Source organism: Artemia franciscana, unplaced genomic scaffold (assembly GCF_032884065.1).
Source record: "Artemia franciscana unplaced genomic scaffold, ASM3288406v1 Scaffold_2236, whole genome shotgun sequence".
Lineage (NCBI taxonomy): Eukaryota > Metazoa > Arthropoda > Branchiopoda > Anostraca > Artemiidae > Artemia > Artemia franciscana.
Window position 1 is genome coordinate 1,723 of NW_027063183.1, and position 17,973 is coordinate 19,695.

The 17,973-nt window shown below is 35.0% G+C and overlaps 1 long non-coding RNA gene across 4 annotated transcripts in view; it reads right to left on the minus strand.

Annotated features, from left to right (window-relative positions):
* Window positions 1-218: 218 nt before the first annotated feature.
* LOC136042863 (uncharacterized) overlaps window positions 219-17,973 on the minus strand; it is a 35,483-nt gene continuing 17,728 nt past the window's right edge. For 3 of the 4 annotated variants that reach the window (XR_010621463.1, XR_010621460.1, XR_010621462.1), the window contains exons 2-3: window positions 6,254-6,472; window positions 2,524-3,853 (exon numbers count right to left, since the gene is read on the minus strand). This is a non-coding gene — a long non-coding RNA (uncharacterized LOC136042863). Of the gene's footprint in view, window positions 1,693-2,523; window positions 3,854-6,253; window positions 6,473-17,973 lie in introns of those variants that run through there. The other variant, XR_010621461.1, reaches the window with a different exon arrangement.

Genomic DNA, 17,973 nt, shown 5'->3' on the forward strand with positions numbered 1-17,973 from the left:
ATATCAATCAATAGTCAATCAACGGCTTGTCCACAGAACAAGCCCAATTTTCAAGTAAAAATCACTCGTGGTATGGTTGCTTGAAGAGTGGTGATGAAGATTAGGAACGAATCTAGAACAAGGCACTTGATCTATGTGCAAATTATGCATAAATACAATGATAGTGCATCTAGTAAATGCTTCTTGGAAACTGCCGAAGCGATTTGTGATAGTATTTGGAAAACTTGGGGTAACCGAGGATAATTAATTAAGTTAACAAGAATTTGAAATAAACATTCTTCTCAAAACAAATATATTTTCCAAAATGGTAATTTTTCTAGGCTGATCGAAAGGTTTTGTAGGGTGGACCTCCCTTGAAACACCCATGATTGGCCCCAGGTTGCCTTTAGGCTATGTAAGATGACTTTTATGCGTGTTGGATGTGTGGCAAAAAATTTAAGGTTCTTGAAGAAGACAGGCAACATTGAGAAGAAGTAAAGCATTTTAAAGAGAAAGGGTTCATGTGTCACACCTCAAAAAAGGGTTTGAAGGACATTAATTGTAAATAAGACCTGAACAAAAGACATCGAAGGTCAATAAAAGTTTTGAAAATATCTTAGGTGCTAATCTTTATTAAATGTGGGCTGTTTGTAAGGTAAAGCAAAAATTGACAGAACTTGTATTGGAGGTAAAAGCCTGGAATACTATTTTGAATATGAACTGTCCTAGGCTAATTGCTGAATAAAATTGGTTGTAGTCTACAGGTTAACCTAGGAGGTAGGCTATTGTTAATTAATTAATTAGGTAGTCATAGTTTATTTTTGATTTCAGGATACAAATTATTACTTAGCTATTAGGTTGTTATTTTATTAAATAATTTCGTTAATCTACTTAATTTTACTATTTAATCATTGAAATTAGTTTGATCTATAAATAGCATTAATATAATTAACTAATGCAATGTATTTAAGTAATCAATCAGGTAAATATTAATTTTTTTGAATTTTTAGGATCCACCCACATAATAAGCCCAGAAGAATTCTTGAAGGATTTAAAGCAATTTGTCAAATGTTTTTTCAGTGTTTGCCAAGTCATTTTTGATTGATGTTGTATTAATAAGTTGTTCAAACTCATTCTGTGCTTGTTTGTCAAATGTGTTTTCAGTGTTCCTTTATTTTGGGTATCAGTTCTTTTATGAAATCGTCTGAAATGTCTCGTTAGTTTTGACCTTGCTCAATTAACAGTACGTCATAAATATCTAGACATGTTTTGATGGAAAAAATAAAAATAAAAACGTCAAAAAATTATTAGAAATGTCAAAAAGACACATTCAGGTTTAATTCTAAATGATCGACTGTTTTATTTTTAAAATTTTTATTTTAAATGAGGATATAATCAAGATGGAAATCATGAATAATTATAATAGTGATATTAGTTTCAAGGATAGGAATACTCCAGCTTTTTATATGTGTAACAGTTTGCTTTCAATAGAGTGCCCAAATATAGTACCCATTAATGAGATAGTTTTTGAGGAAATTTGGGCTTATGAAGCCACGTCACTTTGAAAAACACAAATAAAATTTTGGCACAGGCCACGTCAACACTTAAGATATCTTGGGAGAGTACTAGGACGTTGTACAGAGTGTTCTTGCTTAAATCACTGGCACTACTGGGAATATCACACCTCTATTCTGCTAATATTGCTTAAAATATCTGTGAAAAGAAACATATTCAGATTTAAATAAAGCTTAAATACAAGAATAAATATATAGATAAAAAGGTCAATACAATAAAATATAAGTTAATGCAGTTACTACAATTAAAAAATCTATAAATGGAAACATTAATACGAAAAAAAAGGTCAATACAATGAATATAAAAGTCAATACATTATAACTTAAAAAAAAAGAAAAAAAAAATCAGAGAATGTTATGTAGATTACAATTCTTTATATACTTAGTCAACACCAACATAGTCTTTCTATGGACCCACTTAGGGGACTTGGCTTAACCTAGGATTGCTCTCATTGTGAAAGCAACAAAATACTTTATAATTTGGTTGCTAAACACATTTCTTTCTAATTCCCACATTTGCTGGGACCCAGACTAGAAATATATTATTTCCCACAAGCTCTAACGACCTAACTATTTGGTGGATATTACAAACTAATTCACGACTAGGTTCATGCTCATTCATCAGGTACTTAAGGGCTGATGCTGAGTCAGAGCATATCATCCAACTCTGGGCATGCCCATATGATTTAATAAATTCCAATGCCTTATATATAGCAATCATCTCAATTGAAAAAATAGACAGGCTGCATGGAATGCCTGAGACAATTGTGTAAAAGATTCTTTGAGACATATGAACGACTTATCCCTTAATGGGGATAAGGCTTTCAAAACTAAGGCACTTGCTTTTACTTAAGAATATTAATTTCACATCCAGACAGCACAGTTGAGTAAATATATAAAAACATACTGTCGAAAAAAAAGAAAATACTAAAGAACTGTATGCAAAGTTGTATCCAGAATTTTTGTCAGGGAGGGGGGGGGGGCAAAAAAATATATAGCACAACAAAAATTGGTTTTGTTACTTTTCACGAGTCATCAGAATACTTTAATCCTAGGCTATTTTTACTTCCTTTTCCCCGGAATGGAAAATTGAATAAAGTTTAAAAAAAAGGTACTTGAGGAGATTTAGGATGAGGGTTAAGGATGGAGGCCCCAGCCAAGACTCAGTTTTGTAGGTCCACTTGCATAAAACAAAAGTAATTTTAACAATATAGATATCATTGCTCATTTTCTATTTGACCTTGTGGGGAGGAATTCTTAAAAAATAAGTGTTTCTTTTTGTACTTGATTATGCGGAATAATTTTTGGTATATTTCATAAGGAACTGGTTTCAAAAAAATATTTAAAAATCGATGGAAAAAAGTTTATTGACATTACTATTTATTTTTATAGAATATCCTTGTGACTGTATAACTTTTAGCTTTATGAGTTAATTAAGTACTTCGACAAAGTTGACTTGATCAGATTGACTTCTCAACACGTAATCAGTTTTAATTTCAGAGAGTCAATATAACAGTATATATAATTTATAATCTAACATCAGAAAAGAACAAAGAAAAAAGAATCAAATTTTGAACTAAAAAGAATTAAACCTTTTGGACAATTTTTCCGGAACTAATTGACCCGCTTCTTCTAAAAAAAATATTTAACTAAGGAGGTGCGGTAAGACTCAAACATAAACAAGGAAATAAGTATATAAAAATTAAACTTCATTTAGATACCAAATTGATGAAGTCCACTGTTTGAATTCTCCAAGATGTTTATACTAAATTACTTGACTGACTCAAAACATTCTAAATTCGTAAAGATGTTCAAAAATAACCAAGAAATAATAATAAAAAAAGAAAAATACATTCCGGCCATCCAATATTAATTAAATTTTTTAAAGATTGAATTTAACTAAAAAGTATTTGGATATATTTAAAACTTCTAACTCATAAATAAAAATAAAACAATCGATAATATAGAATTAAACCTGAATGTGTCTTTTTGACATTTCTAATAATTTTTTGACCTTTTTCTTATTAATTTTTTCCATCAAAATATGTCTAGGTATTTATGACGTACTGTTAACTGAGCAAGGTCAAAACTAACCAGACATTTCAGACGATTTCATAAAAGAACTGAGAGACAAAATAAAGGAACACTGAAAACACATTTGACAAATAAGCACAGAATGAGTTTGAAGAACTTATTAATACAACATCAATCAAAAATGACTTGGCAAACACTGAAAACACATTTGACAAATTGCTTTAAATCCTTCAAGAATTCTTCTGGGCTTATTATGTGGGTGGATCCTAAAAATTCAAAAAAAATAATATTTACCTGATTGATTACTTAAATACATTGCATTAGTTAATTATATTAATGTTATTTATAGATCAAACTAATTTCAATGATTAAATAGTAAAATTAAGTAGATTAATGAAATTAGTTAATAAAATAACAACCTGATAGCTAAGTAATAATTTGTATCCTGAAATCAAAAATAAACTATGACTACCTAATTAATTAATTAACTAATATTCTTTTAGTGTTAAAATGAAATAAATTAATGACATTAATAAACGAATAAATTAAATAATTATCTAAAAGCTAAGTAAAATTACCAATTAATCGTCAAATCTGTATATCATGTTTGCAGCATTTTCTGGAACCTAAAACCAGTTTAGAAAAAAACTTTTTTGCGAGGAAGAGTCGCCATCTGTAGCTGGCTTCGGTTTGGCAACTATTATTTTGATTTATCTTAATGATAAAAATTTATTTCGAAAGAAAATCTATGGGAATTTCAAAAATAGCCCAAAGCATCACACAAACAATGTCAGATAGAAGTGAAAACTGCACCAATGGAATGTCAATAGGCGAATCCCCCTTAGGAGAATTACAGTCCCCGATCTTGAATAACACGAAAAATCATTTTATCGCATAAGAGGTAGTGACGTGTCACCCTTTTTCTTTTCTTTTTCTTGTTCTTCTTGGTTTTTCTTTCTTTATTCATTATCATTTTATATCTATTTTTATCTACATTTATTTATTATTTATCTTTATTCATTTATTTATCTTTTTTGAAGTATCATTTTTATTTTTTCTTCTTCTTCGTTCTTTTTGTCGCCACTTGTGCGACACTGAAACATCATAAACATGTTTAACGGTTTATTTGAAAGGGAATTGCTATATCAAGTAACGTAATTCTTAATAAAATAAAAAGAAGACCTCCTTAACCAGTTATGCAGATCTCGGCAGTAGCGGGCAACAAAATTCAAAAAAGAACAGAAACGTGGGTGAAAAATCAGCAAAAATGAGCTAAGAAACACTTGGCATCAAGGAGCTTAAGATGTAGCTTTTCCTTGAAGTTGTAGTTGTCTTTTGGAATCAACAAATTGTAAATGTTTAAATTTTACTGACAAAAAACGTCATCAAATTGAACAAATTAGTTTCGTATGTTAGTTTAGTTTCCCAGTGCGATGTGGCAACGCTGACAGAATACCATGCTGCCTTAAAAACTTCATAATTTTAAAAGAACCAATGAAAAAATTCTCAGAAATCAGTTTTCAGGCATGAATACACTTAAGTTGGCTCCATTGGTATTATGGGTATCTTAGATGGTACCATAAGACAAAGAGTACTTTTATTTACCAGTTTTTTGTAGTGCTTGTTTTTAATAAATATATTTATTTTAATGTCCTTGATACTTTAAGAGAAAATTCTAAATCGTAAATGTGCAAAATGTGAGGTTCCCCGACAGTGAAATGAGTGTTACCTATAATCGTATCCTTTATTTTCAAAAAAGATAAGGAAAAAAATTACAATATACATCGAGTATATTCGTCAGTTTGTCTTGGATATCTTTCGACGTGCCACTACAGAGGGCTTTGATCCTGTACCTAAATAGGTTTGAACTTCCCGTGTTTATTCTTTCTATTTCTTCAGGATATCTTGGACATCCTCAAGTCGTATTTGATATTCAACCATAGAGAGAAAGCATTCGCTTTTTATATACCACAAAAAGTAATTCAAAATGAATTAAGCACAGTTTTTTAAAACGGCCCAATTAATTTCAAACTCTTTTATATTAGTATTCTAAGGAATACCGAACTAAAGCCCATTTCTCTAAATATCAGAATAAAGATCTTATATGTGCTATAGTCGAAAAATGTGCAATTAGTCAATAGATGATTGATTGCTCTGAAGACTCGGACAAAAAACATCAGTTCTAAAATGGCAAAAATTGCTACTCATTCAGCATTTTTTTTACTCTACTTTTTATTAATCCATCTCACTAAATAAATAAATTAGCTGGAGTTTCCAGCTCACTCAACATTAAGGTTCCGTAGCTGTGAAAAAGACACGTGAGCAATTAGCATCAACACCAAAAAAGAAAAATGAGAAAAGAGTACAAAAAGAGATGATAATAACAAGATAAAATAGACGAATAAAATTGAATGACGCCACTGATTGGGTATGTTCTTCATTTAAAACAAAATAAGGCACTAAACTTAGATCCATTATAACTTTTTTATTCTGAGCTGAAAACTGTTAATACCTAATTGTCATTGCGTCACAAGAAGCAATTAAATGAAATACAAAAAAATATGAAGGTAGCATGGCGCTTTTTGAAGCAAGTCTTTTCCCAAAGTTTGCAAAAATAACATGTGCCAAAGTAATGATTTACTTATTCTAATTTAATATACACTTACCCTGAGTAAATGACGACAATTTTTGAACAAGATCAGCACCCTGACTTAGAGTTGTATGTTGGACAAGTAAAACAACTTCGTTTATTCTTCCATGAATGGTGTCAAAACAGGCAGTAAGGTGACCAGCATTATTGAGCTCTTGAAGCAAATCTTCGAAACATTTTTTCCAAGCAGATTGATGCCCTTTGAACCGAAGGGTAACTAGGTTGTAAGCAGAACCTACAGCAATAATGTTCGATAGTTACAATTTTTTATCTTAATGACAAAGGCAGTGCAATAGCGCTGTCTAAGTAAAGAGCAATGTGGGCACGATGTATTATGTATTTATTAATTTTTCTTTTTTGTTTAGACTAGGGCACTTCGCATCGAAAGAGTTGCCGTAAAAACTTTGGAAAGGGCTCATTTGACTGGAAATTGAAAGAGTTAGTGCCTCTTTAATAGTCGAAAGTGATTGGAGGGATACTAATCCCCCTCCCACGCCCATCATTTCCCCAAACACAATCAATCAAAATTACGAGATAGCCATTTTATTCAACATAGTTGAAAGAACCGAAAATTATGTCTTTGAGGGTGAACCCTCCCCCATAGCCCTCAGGGCAAGGGTTGTAAGTTATGCCCTAAGCGCAATTAAGATTTATATAGAAAGTGTGATCGTATGAACTTCGGAGGGGGCTCATTGGATCGGTAATCAAAAGTTCTAGCGCCCTCTTTAAGATTCAGAATAATTGGAGGGTACATACCCCCCCAAACCTAGTATTTTCCCGAGATGTAGGGGAGAGTCGGGTAAGACGGACCGGGGGGCAAGACGGACCTTTTGTCATTGCTCGACTTGAGCGTCACCTTTTTATCACTTGTAGAGCTAGAAACAACTGCCATCTAGTGGCAAGTTTCGGAGCGAAGTCTGAGAGTTGAAGCCAATCTTGTCTTCGAGAAAAATATTTCTATTCGTTTTCACATTCTCGAAACCGGCTTTTGAGGTAAATGTTTTTCTTTTCTGGTGTTTCTAATGTTCTGTTTTATTCTGTGGTAATTTTTCTTACAAATATGGAGGTCTAGGAGAGTGTGTGAGACATTAATTTTTTTCATTGCAGCGCCATCTTATGTTATAATTTTTAACTATTCCGAAAAAGCAGGTTTAGGGTAAGATGGACCACAGAGACAGCGGGTAAGACGGACCGGTCCGTCTTGCCCCCTATCATCTGGGATCTTTTTCGAAGTTATTATTTTTTACGTATTTTGTGAATATTGTGTTGCATTTATTGTTCCTGCATGTCAATTAGAAATATATTAAGCTGTCTCTCTTTTGCAGAATGGAAAAGTATATTAGGAAAACCACCCGCGGTCTCCACGACCAGGACTTACTGAGAGCAGCTGCTATGCGAGTTAAATCTGGTTCGCCGCCTCGCAAAGTTTCGAAAGAGGTTGGTTTGCCACGAAGCACAGTGCGAAGAGCAGTTGCAAAACTCGACGCAGCAGAAGATCCCCAATCAGTGGAGTTGGCAACTACCTTCAACTTTAAAAGTGTGTTCTCAGCAAACGAAGAGATACTTCTGAAGGACTATATGATCACGGCACAGCACATGCATCATGGACTTACGAAAAAGGAAGCAGGTCAGCTTGCATATGAATATGCCCAGGCCAAAGGGAAGAATATGCCGAAGAACTGGACTGAAAATAAGTGTGCAGGAAAAGACTGGATGAATAGCTTTATGAGTCGTGTTGGGCTTTCCCTAAGGTCCTCCGAAGCGACAAGCCTTGCCAGAGCCACCAGCTTCAACAGGACGAATGTCAGCGAAGTCTTCAATAATTTAGAAGAGCTGCTTATAAAGCACAAGTATCCGCCGAATAGAATATATAATCTTGACGAGACTGGAGTAACCACCGTTCAGAAGACACCAAAGGTGGTTGCAGAAAAGGGATCAAAGCAAGTTGGACGCATTACTTCGGCTGAGCGAGGGACGCTGGTAACAGTCGTAGGGTGTATCAACGCAGCTGGCCAGTCGATAGCCCCTTTCTTTGTCTTTCCACGAGTGAACTGGCTTCAAAGTTTTCTCAATGGCACGCCCCCTGGAAGCACAGGAAAATGCCAGCCGTCTGGATGGATGACAGCCGAAATCTTCCCGGATATGATACGCCATCTGATCTCCCAAACCAGTTGCTCGCCCACAAATCGACTTCTGCTGATTATGGATAACCATGATTCGCACGTCTCATTGAGCGTGGTTAATCTTTGCAGAGAAAACGGCATTGACGTCTTAACGCTTCCGCCACATTGCAGTCACAAGCTGCAGCCTCTTGATGTTGCTGTTTATGGGCCATTCAAGCGATACTACGATGAAGCAGCTAACTCGTGGATGATTTCGAACCCAAACAGGAGGATTACCATTTATGAAATCGGAATATTCGTTGGAATCGCTTTTCCAAGAGCTTTCGTCATGGAAAACGTACTAAGCGGGTTCCAAAAAACAGGAATATACCCTTTCAATAGGAACGTTTTCCAAGGTCACGACTTTCTCAGCGCCTTTGTGACAGACCGACCAGCACCAGAGACGTCTCCCATGACAGGCCAGTCTGCAGTTCCATCAACCAGCCCTGGCGACGAGAGAGCTTGAATAACGACGTGCTGCCAACTACCAGTAGCTCAGTGATTTCTGCGACTATGCCAGTGACTCCAGAGTCGGTTCGTCCTCACCCTAAGGCGAGTTTCTATGCAAGAGACGGAAAAACGTCTATGAAAAGAACAAAGTCCAAAATTCTGACGAACACACCTGAAAAAAACAGACTGGAAGAAGAATTTGAGTTGAAAAGAAAAAAATCAGAAAAGAAAGCTCAAAGAAAACGGCCTGAAAAGAGAAACCTCTCCAAACAGCCTGGGAACGGGGAAGACAGCTTCGATGAACATATCGCGCTGGATGATGAAAGTGATGACAGCTTGCATTTGGATGGGTCAGAGGAGGAGGAGTCTCTTGATGGAACCGAACCAAAAAGTGGGGATTTCTTGGTTGTGAAAGTGCCAACCAAGAAGAGCTTCAGGAATTATGTTGGAGTTGTGTGTGATTGTGAATCTGATGGTTTTCAAGTTCAGTTTTGGAAGCGATTAGCTCCATCGAGCAAATTCACGGCAACTGAAGAGATGAGCTTCGTGCGAAAAGAAGAGGTCATCATGAAGCTGCCAAAACCGACCCCTTCGGGTGGAACGACGAGACAGTCGGCTCATTCGTTTTTCACGTAGATTTGGCCTCGTACAGTGTTTAAATATAGTTATTTGCTAACTTTTTACTTTTTTACTTACTACTAGTATTTTAAGTATTCGAAATAAAGTTGTTTAGAGACAATCAATCTTTTTGAGCAATTGGGTCAGTCTTGCCCAAAGGGCTGGTCCGTCTTATCTTATGGGGTGGGCAAGATGGACCTTTTGACCAACTTCAGTTTTTTTTTTATCTGGGCCCGGAAGTACGGCTGATTTATGTGTGAAGAAGGTTTCTTTACGTAACTCAATGTTTTGGGGACAAGTTAGACACCTTTCGGCAGTCGTTGCTTGTTTCCAACCTCTTCCGCAAACGAAAAACCAAAATGGGGTCCGTCTTACCCGACTCTCCCCTATCTGATAGAAATTCTGAGATGGCCATTTGTTGTTGCAAAAACTTCGAAAAGAGCTCATTCGATTGGAAATTGAAAGGGCCAATCCTCCTTTAATAGTCGAAAGTCATCGGAGGGCATCTAACCCCCCTCCCACGCCCACCATCTTCTTAAACACATCCAATCAAAATAGCAATTTTGTTCAATGTAGTTGAAAGAGCCGGACATTATGTCTTTGAGGATGACAACCCCCTACAGCCCTCAGGGCAAGGGCTGTAAGCTATATTCTGGGGGCCTATAAAGTATGTACAAAAAGGGTGATCGTATAAACCTTGAAGAGGGATCATTTGATCGGTAATCAAAAGTTCCATTGCCATTGTTAAGGTTCAGAGCGATCAGAGGGCCACCCCCCCCCACACTCACACACCTCGCATTTTCCCGAAATGCATCCGATAGAAATTTTGAGATGGCCATTTGTCGTCTTGGAAACTTCAAAAGAGCTTATTCGATTGGAAATTAAAAGAGCCAGAACTCTTTTTAATAGTTAAAAGTCAAATAATATTCAAAAGATAAAATTACCTCAAATCACTATCAATAGATAACTGAAACTCAAAACAAGCAAAAATGAACATGAGTAGGGCTGATAATCCCTATGCTTACTCAAGACCAGAACACAATTTGCGCTTTACTGAAAACAAAATACGCTTGAAATGTTTTCACCTTTCTTACTTTCATAAATGAAAAATGATCAAAACCTTAACGAAGAAATGTCAGTATATGTCAATTCAACTGACAATCCACGGTCATTTGTTTGTTTGTTTTTTTTTTTCGGTAAAGCGCAAATTGTGTTCTGGTCTCAAGAAGTTATAGGGGTCATCAGCCCTACTCCTGTTGATTTTTACTCGTTTTGAGTTTACTTCGGCTATTTATTGTAATTTCTGGTCGTTTTCAATTTTATTTAGTTATTGATAGTGATTCTTGGTAGTTTTAAGCTTGGAAGATTATTTGACTTTATTTCTACTCATTAATGGCTTAATGGAGCTCTTTACTTTTCGTTGAAAAACTTCTTGTAGAAAAAGTTTTTAAATTAATTATAGTATAAGAACAAGAGAACGAATATATAATAGATTAGTAGCATTAGTAGACTGAAAGAGGTTCTGAACCCTAAAAAAGCATGTCAAATACATTCTAACAATTAAATTTTAACTTAATTTATTAAATATATTAAACACATTATCAAATATATTAAGACACAATTGCATGATAAATACTTTTAACTGTCCAGGAAAACGCTCAGCTAAATTGATTTTGAAAGTAGGCTTCGACCAATTCTGAAAACTAGGAGCTTCTCTTACTAGTCAAAAACATTGTGTGATGCTTTAACAAATGTTCTGCAAGATAGATCTTCCCGAATTTTATATGCAGCATGAAGATGGTCTTCAAATTTATTTGAAACGTACCATAAAGTCCTTCGCAGGCTTAAATAATAAACACAATTTGAAAGCTGCTCTCAGTCTGCTTAAAAAGGGGTTGCTAAGCTTGTAGCTCCAATTTCTAGTCGCTAAGAGACCCGAGAATCAACAGTGTGATTAAACAAAAAATTGAAAGGTACAAATTCCACAGAAGAACACGGCTAAGTCCAAACCGAGACGTTTCGGAATCTCTTCTTCTATAGCTTGTCCCACTTATTACCAATAGAAAGTGTCAACGGCAGAAAGCAGCGCTCGGTGGATATCTAGAGAAGGATGCTACAGGCGGGAGTATCTTTGGAAGACATGCGGCCGCAAATTCTGCTGAGGTCGTCATGGAAAGGGACCTGATGTGAGAGGAAATAAGTGCAAGCATAGGTTGTGGAAGCCATGTCCCACTAGACCCTCACTGGCCCATTTCTGGACCCCTTCCACGCTACCTCCTCCCAACAGGCTGTGTGACCGACTAAGCCAGGAAAACTGTATTGCAGGATTCAGACGCCTAAGATGAAACCCGTCCCTTACTCTTTTCCTGTGTAAGTAATTGGCATTTGCATTATTCATGGCCCTTTCTCCATGGGCTGTTCGGGTCATATCATGCCTATAGGATTACTTAATTTACCACAGAAGGGAGGTTGGTCCCCTTCTAATTAATCTTGGCCCTTAGAAATGGTACTAAAACTTTTAATTTCCGATTGAATGAGCATTTCCCCAAGATTCAGTTACCACCCATTTAAAACGAAGTGGTCGGAAAAATAAGTTTGTAGGCATATGTTTATTTACTTATGCAACGCTAGAGCTTTTCCTCTGAAGAGAAAGTGGCGATTTGGCGATTTATTGAGTTTATCAAAGGTTTATACTACACTCATATGTGACTATATTTTCACTTGTTTTTCTTCTTTTTTTTTGTAAATTAAAAATTCTTACTTTGATTTACAAATATTTGTACAATTTTTCATTTTAAAAAAAAAGCAGAAACAGTCAATTTTTCTTTATGAAGCATGGAACCTAAATTCAATAGTGAATTCCAAAATGTTGCTGAGAAACTACAACACAACATCTATATAACAATTTAAAAAGCGGAATTTATAGACTGTTCTGAGTATTAAACAGCAAAGGTAACATTTCGATTTTCTTCTACAGGTTATGCTTGCACTTAGTTTCTCTCACATCAGGTGGCGCATACGGCAACAACGTTCCCATTTCACGACAACCTCTACGGAATATGCGGCCAGATGTCTTCGAAAAATGTTCTCGCCTGTGTAGCATCCTTCTCTGGGCGTCCATCGAGCGCTCCTTTCTGCCGTTGACACTTTCTAACAGCAATATGAGGGACAAGCAACAGAAAAAGAAATTACAAAATGTCTTAGTTAGGACTTAACCGTGCCATTCTGCGAAGTTTGTGAAAATTTCTTCGGTACGGCCTCCAATTCAATTATTTAGGGACCCGATGTATCTGTGTTCCCTGCAGATGCATTCTTGGAGTCACAAAGTTAAAAGACAAAGGGAGAGTTTATTAATTACAGTATTTGTTGTTAGTTGAAAGAATTATGATAAGTTTGTTGGTTGTTTTTTTTTTCCTTAAATTGGTCACTCATAGAATCAAGAAACTGGGATTCAAAAGGATTTCTACAATCTTTCATCCCCTTCATTATCAGAAAAACTGTTCCTGATACCCTCCCAGGGAAAATAATTTTTCCAGGTGCCTACAGGATGCTTCCGATCTTGTAGATGCTGTAGAGGAAAAACATCTGCTATGTGAATGTCAACACAGCAGAGAGACTACAATTGTTATGCCTCCTTTGTACATCTTTTCTCTGATCTAATCAAAAAAGTAGTCTCCTTGTGTCCCTTGTGTATATAAATACCACTAAGATTGTGTTAGAAATTTAGAATTCCTTCAACTTATGTAAATAGAAGCTTGAAAAGATTTTGAGACTAACCTATCTAATGCATATCCTTGTTTATATTTCCTAATTAAAATAGGAAGGTCATTTTTTTGTCTAATGGAGGAAGTGGTGACTATCATATTCTTAAGAAAAAAAGCCCAAACCTATTAGATATAATAAAAAATAATTTAAACAGAACACAGAAGACGCTAATAATTATGTTCTAACTAGAAGTAGTACAATTTACTTTTGAAATTGTGCTTGTCTAAGCTAGTACTACCAATTTCTCAAACAGCAACTAGAATCATACCCTCACTGTAGACCCTAGGGTCATTATCTAACCCTAACACTCTTAAATCCATGTGCATATTCTCAAAATTTTTAGTTTCATATATGATAACGTACCAACTAAACCAACGGAGAGGGTTACGACAGCAAGACATCTAATTAGCATTCTTTTCAGAAATAATATATAACACGTGGAAATATTTTTTCTGGTTCTTCTTTCTATATTCAGTTGTTTTTTTTTTTTTACAAACTTCAACCGCTTTTTTTTTGTACCTTTAACTCGATCTTATAACATCAGAAGACCAACCCGCAATATTTTCCGAAGACTGTTTCCACGTTAACAGAATAGAAACAAAAACTATGACAAAAAGCAATTGTTCGTGTTTTCAACAAAATTAATAGAAAATTCCAGAAATAGTCCGAAGCATAAAGACTGTCTTGTTTCTTATATAAAAATTCATTAAATTTCAGTAAAAATTACTGAGTATTCTTCAAATCTTGAAAAGGAGATTTTTTTTTCACAAGATCATATAGTTCGCAAAAACGAACCTTAGACAAAGAGCCACCCGTGTCAATAGTAGCCGAGACTCTATAATAAAAGAATGTTAGAAACAGAACGTACATACAAGGATCTCCAGTTAGCGCGATTCTAAATACCCACTAAAACTTATTAGCATAAGTAAACTTGCATAATTTCAGAAAAAGGATATATCCAAAAAATGAACAAGAATTCGATGAAAATTGCAAAATCAAATTTATTCGATATCCTCATCAACATCCGATACCCAAAAGCCCCATGACAGGATTTCCAAGCCTCTAACTAAGAAAACGTGAACGGGCACGTGACGAGAGGCGGGTCTATTCTTTTTATCAGAGATAGCGACTGTAAATTTAGGGAGATATCTAATCCGAACATGAACTATTAAATTGTCAAAGTAAGCATCGGAGGGTGTCTAAATCATCTCCCGTGTCATTTTCAGGCCGCGGGCCCATACAGTAATGCCTCCAAATTCTAAGATAACCATTATAATCGAAAAGGTAAAAAAATAATATTTACTAGGGCGGTAAACCCGTGCAGTCCTTTCGGTACGGTCCCAAAGCATGATGAATAACTCACTTCATATAAAAGGATTCATAAATATAATTTGAAGAAAGGTATACTCGTTATACGTTGTTGATTTCACCATCTTTCATCCATTTTAGTCAAAGGCGATTCAGGGATACGATTCTAACTTATACAAATGACAAATTTCAAATGAAATGGAATTCAAATTTAAAGGTATTATACTGGATTATATTTTTTTTATTGTTTTGTTTGTTTATTTTTTCAGCTTAAAGTTCTGTGAATGTGTCCAGTTCGACACGATAATTTTGTAAAGTGATTTATTTCTTTTCTTAAATTCCTATATTGGTCGTTTACAACCCCTGGGCATGTTAGCTTTAGGAGAATATGTGCATGCTTTGTTTTTTTAATAAATCAATTCAGGTCAAAGTTCCCTCCCTTCAGTTTAATAGAAATGACCTTAACAACATAAGATCTTGTACATTTCCACATGTGATGATCCTGCTCTCAGAAAAGACACTCATTGTTGTATTTGGGGCATTTCACCAACTTTGGGATCACTCCATGGTTTCTCAGAAACTCTAAGCATTTCACATTATCTTTGTAAAATGTCACTATGCCCTCAAAATAATCAATTTTGTAGCCAGAGTGAAGCTCTGCCATGCTTTCAATTAAATTCAAAACATGTAAACTAGATCTCCTGTGTTTCTTCTTGTGAGAAATTTCTCAAATACATCTTAAGGATTTTATGATTATTCAATAGCAACAATAGCACAATCAATCTTACAGATAAAAGACTAAAAACCAGTGGAAATTGACAGAAAAATGACCAACTTTCAATTTGAATAACTCCATAATGGTGAGACAGCAAAGAATTTGCTACATAAATAAGTTGTTCACATTGATGATAACTGTGTATCTACCCTAGTTTCATGACCCCAAAAAAATTATTCTGGTAATACCAACATTGACCATACTTATAACTCTGGAGAGGGATCAAATAATTGGAAATTTGAGGTTCTATGGCCCTTTTTTAAGATCCAAAATTATTGGAGGACAACCAGCTCTAGCTCTAGTAGCTAATACTTTGTCAGATAAGAATATTCTCTGGTCTAATTCCAAGACATCCTTCGGAGATTGAGAGCTTAGAGTTTAATATATGATTAAAAGTAGGTCCGAAACAAAGAAGACGCTTGCAGTACCGTTAATTTAGATCTTGGAACAAAATAAGTAGGGTCGGGGAGTTACCAAAGAAGTGGAAAGGGGTTTATAGTGCAAGTCATTAGAAAAGGTGTCTCTAGTGATGTATCAGTGTCCGTATTCAATGAATTTCAGACACCATTGATGCAGCAATAGTGGCAACCTAATAGAGATCGAATCTCGGCCCATAGCAAACAAAAATAAAAATAAATGTGTTCTTAGAATAAGTAATCTACGCAAAAAATATATATATATATATATATATATATATATATATATATATATATATATATATATATATATATATATATATATATATATATTTAATGCTGATTCAGGAATGTTAACTATTACCAACGTTAAACTTTAATGTAAATCTTGAGCAAGAAAATAAATTTACCTTCTTTCGAGAAAAAACCCTAAACCTCTCTAAAATGGTATTGGATCCAAAAAAAAGCACACCATTGATATCGCCATAGTCGGAAACATCTATTCGGAGGGATAAGGCCCCCGCCCTAAAAACCAAAGAAGATCGTATTTTTTCCAAGGATAGCACTGATTTGTCTCCTTTACTTATACTTTCTGTTTATTCTTTTTGTCCAAACTCCACAGGTAACAGGATGGTCGTAGAGAGATTATTGAGGACTCTTGAAAAAAAAAAAATCGTGTATGGTTAGTATCTTATTTGTAAATGGATATCCATAGCGTCAGTTTAAAGCGTTTTTCCAACCTTCCGCTATGTCACTTACCAGGCTTATTGTTCTTTTATTTAACTGATCCACATGACCTTTAGAATCAGATCCTATGCCAGAGCTCAGAGAATATACTCTCGATTATCTCGTGGTCCCTGCTCGACTGTTCCCCCTGAGTCAATATTTAGTATGGCTTGCTACTTTGTTTGCAAGGAATGTGCGAGTACAAGAGACAGAACCCTTGAAACAAGAATGTTTCTAAGTAACAAATTAAAAGTTTGAACTTATTACTTACGAAGAAGTTTGAGCCCCAAAACTGACTGGATAAAAAAATGTATTGATCGTAGTGCAGAATTGACGTTCAGGAGTGAATCATAGTGTAGTTTGCTTTCCATTTTATTCAAAGCTTCTTTGCTTTTATATTTGAAAGAAAAGTTTGTACCTTTTATTTTATACTCCGTTGTTCAACGAAAACAGGCAGTAAATCGCGCAGTGCTCAAGTCCTCCAATAGGTTTTAGAATCACCTGTACAGTCAGGGTCGTATCGTATGTGCATGCGGTTGATTCAAAAAGACATGGATAAGTGGATTTGGAATGGTTTCAAGGCGGTTTCTTTACGCTAGCTAGGGGATTGCAAACTTAAAAACTTAATCTCATAAAAAAACTTGTGAAAAAAACAGCCGTTTTGCGTTTTCAGAAGCAACAGAACAAATAGCAGAAACAGGTCACATGTTTTTTTTTTGTTTTTTTTTTTATTTTTCTGAAAAACAGGAGCAGTGTCGAGGCGTAATTTATAAGTTTGATCACAAAATGACCCAGCGAATGGAAGTATGTCCTTGAAAATCGAGGAATTTTTCATAAAGATCGTTTAAATGTTATTAGCTACGTAAGAATTTTCGCCCTATTGTGTTTTGTCCGTATCCAGGCCACATGCGTAGATTTGCAGGAAAAAATGGCCTGAAAGAGGTAATGTATTAAGGCACGATCACCCTACTTATAGAAAATGTTATGAATTATACATCAAATCTAGCTAGGATTAGAATTGGCAAAAAAAGTGCATTATTAGGAAAATTCAGGTACTTAAACTCTGTTTTGCTTAAACACAAAGACTTGACATAGGATCTTGAGAATATCTTGAGATGAAGACCTTGACATCAAGGGACGAGACCTTAACATAGTGATGATGTAAAGGCACTGGATCACAAATAGATTAAATCGCTATTTCCAATTGGATGTTTAAAAACCCAGAATGGGACAAAGTGTTATCAATGGTACCTCAAAATATATTACACATAGGAATCCATCTATAAAAATTTTATTTCATAGGTTAAGAAGGTTAAGAAGTTAATGCCAGGGCCTCATTATGGTCGAAGTTGTGAATAAAATCAAAATTACGTACGATTACATTGCCAATTATTGTATCCTCTTCGTAATTTCTCAAGTTGAACGCTGTTCAACTTACATACTCAAAAATTTAAGATTAACCAATAAGAGTAAAGATAAAAGGCGTTAGTTTTTTAACTTAAAGAAGATGAAAGTT